This window comes from Helianthus annuus, chromosome 16 (assembly GCF_002127325.2).
Source record: "Helianthus annuus cultivar XRQ/B chromosome 16, HanXRQr2.0-SUNRISE, whole genome shotgun sequence".
In the NCBI taxonomy this organism is placed as follows: domain Eukaryota; kingdom Viridiplantae; phylum Streptophyta; class Magnoliopsida; order Asterales; family Asteraceae; genus Helianthus; species Helianthus annuus.
In genome coordinates this window covers 204083871-204090455 of record NC_035448.2, presented here as the reverse complement: position 1 = coordinate 204090455, position 6585 = coordinate 204083871, and positions in this window count along the sequence as shown.

Below are 6585 nucleotides of genomic sequence, written 5' to 3'. Positions count from 1 at the left end.
TGGGTAGTTGGTCGATATCTGAAACATATGTAAAAACTCTTAATACTGTAAATTATAATCAATGTGTCGTTTTCAGTAAATTAAATGATTCACTCAGTATTTCCCCGCTGACAAAACCTTTTTCAAACATGTTTCAGGTGATCTATTGTAATTCAGAAAAAGTGCTGGGAAGCAGTGCAGGCTTAAAGTAGTGGCTCATTGTAAAATAAAGAAATATGTTTTGTAAAAATAAAGATTTCTCAGTAAAACCTTATTATTGTAAATTATCGGGGTTTTATCCCGAATTGTGAAATAAAATAATCGGGAAAAGTTTTTAGCTTTAAAACGATCCTGATGATAAAATTCCGCTGCTAAAATCACATAATTAAATATCACGGGATTTCTGTCCCGCGGCTTTTGAAACGGGTCAAACCGGGTCGGGGGCCGTGACAGAAATGAGGTGGTATCAGAGCCACTGAGTTAAGCTAATTAAGTATTTAGAGATACTTAATTTTTCCTGATTACTATTATGTGATTATGTGTTTTATTAAACTGATTATTTGTTAGTTACAGTATGGGTAAGCAAAAGCTGCAAGATATCTATCTTAAATTAGATAGGTCAGTCTATGAAGAGGGAAGTTCATCTTCTAAACTCCCTACAATTCCTGAAGAAGGAATATTTGTGCGAAAAGCACAATATGAGAATCCGCTTTCTCCTAGAAAAAGGAGTATGATTATTAAGAAAAGTAAAGAGTAAATCCAAGAAAAGAGGATTAAAAAGGAAACCCAGGAATTAATCAATAAATCACCTTGGGAAGACAAGCTAGATGAGAAATGGGCAAATTTGTATATGCTAGCCACTGTAGCAGAACATGCAAATCTTTAAAATACCCTAAGTCAAGTAATAGTACTTCCCGGTAAATAAATAAATAAATCCGAGTATGTTCTTTCCTGTTATTTTGTACAAATAGTGTGCAATAAAACTTTGATGTTTATTTGTTAAACTTTGTTCCAAAGTTTTAACTTAGCATTTTTGTGCATTTTGCATATATGCTACACAGTATGAGTGAGATATCTGAAGCTTTTCAGAACCTCAATCTGTACCCGGTGAATATAGAAGTTTCCCAAGATTTTACTGGATACTTTGCTGATGTGGAACAACCTGTAGAATTCAATGCTCCACCTTTGACAAAGCCAAAACGAAAGAAAAGAAAGAATTATGTCTGGGGAAGTCGTATCCGTAGGAAAAAGCCAGTTCCGAAACTTCCTAAAATAAACAACCCTTTAGAAAAAGGAAAAGAAATTGCAATCAAGGAGAGTTCTAAACAGCAAGAGATAGAAACTAAAGTCAAGAAAGATTCTAGGCAAATGGAAAAAACAGTTTGAGGAATATTCTAAAGATATAGAAATGGAAGTAGGACAAGGTTCTAGACCAACTCAGATAGAAATTGGAGAGAGCTCAAACCAAAACCAGGAAATAACTTTTCAGGATGAAATAGATTTTCTATTGGCAAGTTGTGAGACTATTCAACCTGTCAATACTAATATTTTTACCTATCCTGCTGAAAATCCACTCCCTATGAACTTTGAACCAGCAATCCCAGAACCAATAGTCCACTCTCAACCTGTAGAAATGGACGAATGGTGGACAAATGATTGGCAATTTCAAAATATTGTCAACGACCCTTATTCCTTTTTTCCATAATTCGATCCAGAACCCCTACCTAATCCACCAATGAGTAACGAAAATATGGCGGAACTTCGTCATTTTGGTGAAGAGTTGATGGATGCAGGAAATAGAATCAGGGAGATAGGGGACAAATTGCCTGGAAATATGATGAAAGGGAAATGCGTTTTTAGAACGACAAGTGGCAAGAGATAGGAGGGTAGTAAAACTATAGTTGTGTAAATAGTGAAATCAGTCTGTAACATAACTACGAATAAAACTTTGTAAAATATTGGTGTGTATTGATGCATACTATAACCGATATAAAATGAAATCGAGAAATCGATAGTTTTGACTATACGTGTATTGTAAATTGTCTGATTATTTGTGTATAATTGCTATTTATCAGATACTAATAAAAATTATATATATATTATCAGATAGCAAATATTGGTAATGAACCGGTAAATGAGGTTAATCAGTCGGAGCAACATCCAGGAGATCAATATATGACTAGACAAGATATTGAAAATATTGTTGCTCAAGGGATAGCCAATGCTATTCCAGCATTCGTTGCTGCTGTAAAAAGTCCAATCGAACCGCAACATATCGTTCCTAGTAAACGTACTTCTGAAGATAACTTCAGTAATAGTATAAATGGGGGCAATAATCATAACAATGAATCCCAGCACACGCCGCTCCCTAAGAAACTGAAAGCTGCAACACCTGGTTGCACTTTCAAAGAATTCCTTGCTTGTAAACCCACTGAATTTGCAGGCAATGAAGGGGTAACTGCATCACTGCGTTGGTTAGAGAAAACCAAAGCAGTAATTGCAATAAGTAAGTGTGCTAAAGATGATCAGGTCGTGTACGCATCAAATCTTTTTAAAGAAGGGGCACTTGAATGGTGGAACACTGTGTTACAAGCTAAAGGAAGAAATAGGGCTTATGCTATGACTTGGGAAGAATTTAAGAATCTCGTAGAAAGAAAATTCTGTCCTGAGTATGAAAAGGAACAAATGGCAAATAAGTTCCTAACTCATCGGATGTTAAGTGTGGATTGTCGTGGTTATACTTCGACATTCTTTGAATATGCTAGAGTGGTACCAACACTGGCTTCGCCAGAACCAGTACTCATTTCTCGCTATATTTGGGGATTAATTAGCGAAATTCGCAATATCGTTAAAGCTGCGAGACCTCGCACAATTGACGATGCAGTAGAATTAGCTAACACCCTAACCGATGAACTGATACACACAAGAGATGAAGACAGGAAGAAGGAATTAGCTCAGAAAATTACCCAAGGATTTAGGGTGGGTAATAGTAGTAACTTCAAGAAAAGAGGAGCAGGGCAATCTTCAACTCATCCATTCTGCAAAATTTGCAAAAAGAAACATTTTGGAAAATGTAACAAACTTTGCAATTTTTGCAAAACGATAGGACATCGTGAAGAAAACTGCAGGAAGAAATCCATAATTTGTTACAATTGTGGAGAAGCCGGACATTTCAAAACAGAATGTCCTAAGTTAGTCAAACCAGTAGACAACAAACCCAAGGCGACCGAAGGAGCTACTAAGAAGAATGCCAGAGCATTCCAGCTAACCACTCAAGAAGCAGAGCTCATCCCGGATGTGATAGCCGGTACGTTTTTAGTTCACGACGTTTATGCAAAAGTATTGTTTGACTCTGGTGCAAACCAAAGTTTTATAAATACTTCATTCTGCCAAGCTCTTAAGTTACCCTTAACTACCATTAGGCAGATTTTTACAGTCGAAACCGCAGATGGGAATTCAGTTAAAATCAATCAGGTTTTGCAAGAAGTAGAAATAGAACTTTCAGGTCATAAATTTGCTGCAAACCTATTACCTATGAAATTAGCTGAATTTGATGTTGTGTTAGGAATGGATTGGTTAATAGCCAACCATGCTCAAATCATTTGTGATAAAAACTCTATAGAAATTCAAGCACCTACTGGAGAAGTAATCATGATTACAGGAGATAAACCTCGAAAGCCATTAAAGTTCATATCAGTAATGAAAGTTGCTAATTATGAACGAAAACAAGGAATAGTATATATGATTTCAGTAATCATTAATACTAAAGGTAAAGAACTTAAGGAAATTCCTGTAGTCTCAGAATACCCAGATATATTCCCGGAAGATTTACCTGGGTTACCACCAGATAGGGAAGTAGAATTTAGAATTCATCTAATTCCAGGAACTATACCGATAGCCAAGGCACCCTATCGATTAGCTCCTACCGAAATGCTAGAATTGAAGAAGCAATTAGATGAATTACTAAGCAAAGGATTTATACAACCTAGTTCATCCCCTTGGGGTGCACCAGTGTTGTTTGTGAAAAAGAAAGATGGATCGATGAGAATGTGTATCGATTATAGAGAGTTAAATAAGGTTACAATTAAGAATCGATACCCATTACCTAGGATTGATGATCTTTTTGATCAATTGCAAGGCGCTAAGTACTTTTCTAAGATAGATTTGCGCTCCGGATATCATCAATTAAAGGTTCAAGAAGAAGACATACCTAAAACTGCTTTTAGAACTAGGTATGGACACTATGAGTTTACAGTCATGCCCTTTGGGTTAACTAATGCACCTGCAGCATTCATGGACATGATGAACAGGATCTGTAAACCATATTTGGATAAATTTGTAATTGTTTTCATAGACGATATACTTATTTATTCAAAAAGTCAGGACGGACATTGTCAGCACTTGCATGCGCTCTTAACTTTGTTAAGAAAAGAAAAGTTGTACGCTAAATTTTCGAAGTGTGAATTTTGGCTACAAGAAGTGCAATTCTTAGGACACATGGTGAATCATGAAGGTATTCACGTAGATCCTGCTAAAATAGAAGCAATTACCAATTGAAAGGTTCCGCAAACTGCAATGGAAATTAGAAGTTGTATAGGTTTAGCCGGATATTATAGACGGTTTATTAAGGATTTTTCCAAGATAGTTGTACCATTAACTAAGTTAACCTGTAAAGCCATTAAGTTTGAATGGGGACCTAAACAAGAAGAAGCCTTCAGAATTTTAAAGCAGAAATTAACCAATGCACCAATTTTAGCCTTACCAGAAGGAACAGAAGATTTTGAAGTATATTGTGATGCTTCAAAATTAGGATTTGGATGCGTGTTAATGCAACGCAAGAAGGTAATTGCGTATGCTTCCAGACAATTGAAAAAGCACGAGGAAAACTATACGACTCATGACTTGGAATTAGGATCTATAGTTTTTGCCCTTAAGATATGGAGACATTATCTGTATGGAAGTAAGTTTACTGTTTATACAGATCATAAAAGTTTAAGGTATATATTTGGGCAAAAAGAGTTAAATATGAGGCAAAGGAGATGGATGGAAATCCTAAGTGATTACGACTGTGATATTCAATATCACGAAGGAAAGGCAAACGTAGTCGCAGATGCTTTAAGTCGTAAGTATCATGAGAAGCAAAGACGAGTCCGTGCTCTTAGAATAAATCTACAAGTAGATTTAATGGAACAATTGAAGGAAATTCAGGAAACGGCAATCAAGGACGATGCCGAAGGAATGAAAGGTTACCTAAAAGAATTGGAACAAGGAAATGATGGAATTTGGAAATTCCACAAAAGAAGAATTTGGGTACCTAAACACGGAAATTTAAGGTCAAAGATTTTAGACGAAGCTCATAAATCTAGGTATACTATTCACCCAGGAAACAATAAGATGTACCAAGATTTAAGAAAGAATTTCTGGTGGATAGGAATGAAAAAGGATATAGCCGATACGTATCTAAGTGTCTAACTTGTTCACAAGTTAAAGCCGTACATCAGAAACCTTCAGGACTACTACAACAGTTAGAAATGCCTGTATGGAAATGGGAACTCATAACAGTGGACTTTGTTACTAAGTTACCCAAAACCAGAAAAGGTAATGATGCAATTTGGGTAATTGTGGACCGATTAACCAAATCTGCTCATTTTCTACCTATGAAGGAAACCTTTAGCATGGAAAGGTTAGCCAAGTTGTACGTAGATGAAATAGTATCCTTACATGGAGTCCCACTCTCCATTATATCGGATAGAGATAGTCGTTTCACTTCCCGTTTCTGGACAAGCTTCCAAGAAGCAATGGGAACCCGACTCAATCTAAGTACCGCATATCATCCACAAACAGACGGACAAAGTGAAAGGACGATCCAAACTCTAGAAGACATGCTCCGAGCATGTGTAATTGACTTTGGTGGTAATTGGGATAACCATTTACCATTAATTGAGTTCTCCTATAATAATAGTTATCATTCAAGCATCGAAGCCGCTCCATTCGAAGCACTGTATGGACGCAAGTGCATAACTCCCGTATGTTGGGCAGAAATAGGAGAAACTCAATTATCAGGACCAGAAATCGTGCAAGAAACCACAGACAAGATAACTCAAATTAAGGAAAGGTTGAAAACAGCCAGAGATCGTCAGAAAAGCTATGCAGACAATCGCCGCAAACCACTAGAATTCCAGATAGGAGACAAAGTACTATTGAAAGTATCTCCTTGGAAAGGAGTAGTACGATTCGGTAAGAAAGGAAAACTAAGTCCAAGATATGTTGGGCCATTCCCAGTGATCCAACGAATAGGACCAGTAGCTTATCGCTTACAACTACCAGAAGAACTAGCTGGGGTACATGATGTATTTCATGTATCCAATCTCAAGAAATGTCTATCAGACGAAATCCCTGGTAGTACCTCTCCAAGATGTGGAGGTAAATGAAAAGCTGAAATTCATAGAAAAACCTTTACAAATAGAAGATCGAAAAGTCAAGTTTCTCAAACACAAGCGACTAGTACTGGTGAAAGTCAAATGGAATTCAAAGAGAGGACCAGAGTATACTTGGGAACTGGAGACAGAAATGAAGCGGAAATACCCTCATCTATTTCAGTAAATC